Source organism: Arachis stenosperma, chromosome 10 (assembly GCF_014773155.1).
Source record: "Arachis stenosperma cultivar V10309 chromosome 10, arast.V10309.gnm1.PFL2, whole genome shotgun sequence".
NCBI classification, from domain to species: domain Eukaryota; kingdom Viridiplantae; phylum Streptophyta; class Magnoliopsida; order Fabales; family Fabaceae; genus Arachis; species Arachis stenosperma.
In genome coordinates this window covers 42,969,009-42,970,742 of record NC_080386.1, presented here as the reverse complement: position 1 = coordinate 42,970,742, position 1,734 = coordinate 42,969,009, and positions in this window count along the sequence as shown.

Below are 1,734 nucleotides of genomic sequence, written 5' to 3'. Positions count from 1 at the left end.
AAGTAAATGGCAAGAAGATTAAATTGCTGAATCTTAAATTGCAAGAAAGGTAAATAACTGAATCTTAAAATGCAGAAAATTAAAAGTGCAGAAACTTAAAGGACAAGGAAACTTAAATTGCATGAATTATAAAGGGATTTGGGTCTTAGGAATCAAAACAGGAATAGACAATGTAAAGTGCAGTGAAATCAGAGAGATCTAAGTTGAAAAAATTCAAAGAAAATGATTCATCAAGGATTGGAGATATCATAATCCTTCATGAATCAATTGGGTCTCAACTCCTTTCTCAATCATATGAGTAGATCTATGGCAGATTGAAATTAATTAGATTATAATTCCTAGGCAATCCAATCTCTCTAATCACAATCAATCTTGCTAATTCCTTGTTCTACTTGTCATGAAAAGAGGTTAAGTTCATTTCTCTCATCCATAAGGCACACTAACTCTCAAGATCTCAATTCCTCCCGAATAGTATTGATCAAGAGAGTAGTGAAGGATAGAGCTCCAATTCTAATGCAAGTGATTCCTCTTCCGAGGCTCACACAAGCATTCACTGAATTAAATCCCCTTCCAGCGTGAATAATTCACAATCAACACAGAAGATACCCAATAGCTACACAAATGAATAGAGAAGAAGAAGAATTTCATTGATTCATTAGAATTACAATAGAGCTCCTCCCCCTAATGAAATTGGGGTTTAGTTCATCATTGCTCTAGCACATAACAGAAAAAGGAAAAATGCAGAAGACCCAGAACAGAAAGAAAAATAAAATCAGATCCCCAAAAACTCTAAAACTCTAAAGGACTCCTAAAAAGAAGAACTAAAAGGACTCCCCTATGAAATCAAATTTTTCTCTATTTATACACTTTCCAATTCAGTCATCAAGTATTTGGAGTGGGCTTTTTGGCCTTTGATGAAGTGGGTCAGAAAAGGTACTTGGTTGTAGCTTCAGGAGAACGTAGCGTTCTCAAAGAGAGCGCAACGCTCTTTCATCAATGCGTATGCGTCTTCTGCACGTGCGCGTCCCTTGATGAATCCGCACGAATCGGATTTTTTGAGGAGCATATCGAGAGAGAATTGGATTTGGTTAGACAATGTGTGGTTGGTAAAAAAGGATCAGTTTTTTAGCAAGGTATGGAATGTATCATCAAATATTCAATATGATTCCACGAGATCTAGTTTCATTCAAGTAACGAATTCTAGCCAATTGAAAGGATCTTCTGATCAATCCAGGGATTCCATTAGGAATGAGGATTCGGAATATCACACATTGACCAATCAAAGAGAGATTCAACAACTAAAAGAAAGATCGATTCTTTGTTCGGATCCTTCCTTTCTTCAAACGGAAGGAACAGAGATAGAATCAGAGCGATTCCCTAAATGCCTCTCTGGATATTCTTCAATGTGCCGACTATTCATGGAACGTGAGAAGTAGATGAATAATCATCTGCTTTTTTGCACATCGATGCGTATGCGTACCAAACACGTGCGCGTCGTCACTATCGTTAGCCTCAACCATGCTTGCGCGTATCATGCACGCGTGCGCGTCATTTGGTAGCGTTCCTTAAATGAGCGCTACGTTCGCGCCATGAGCGCTCCCCACGCGTGCGCGTTCTTTGCCCGTGCGCGTGGAAGTCAAATTATTCCCAACTTCTGTGCCATCCACGTGTTTGCGTGCTTCTTCCCAGATGCCCCATCCACGTGTGTGCGTCATGTACGTGAGTGCGTTGGTG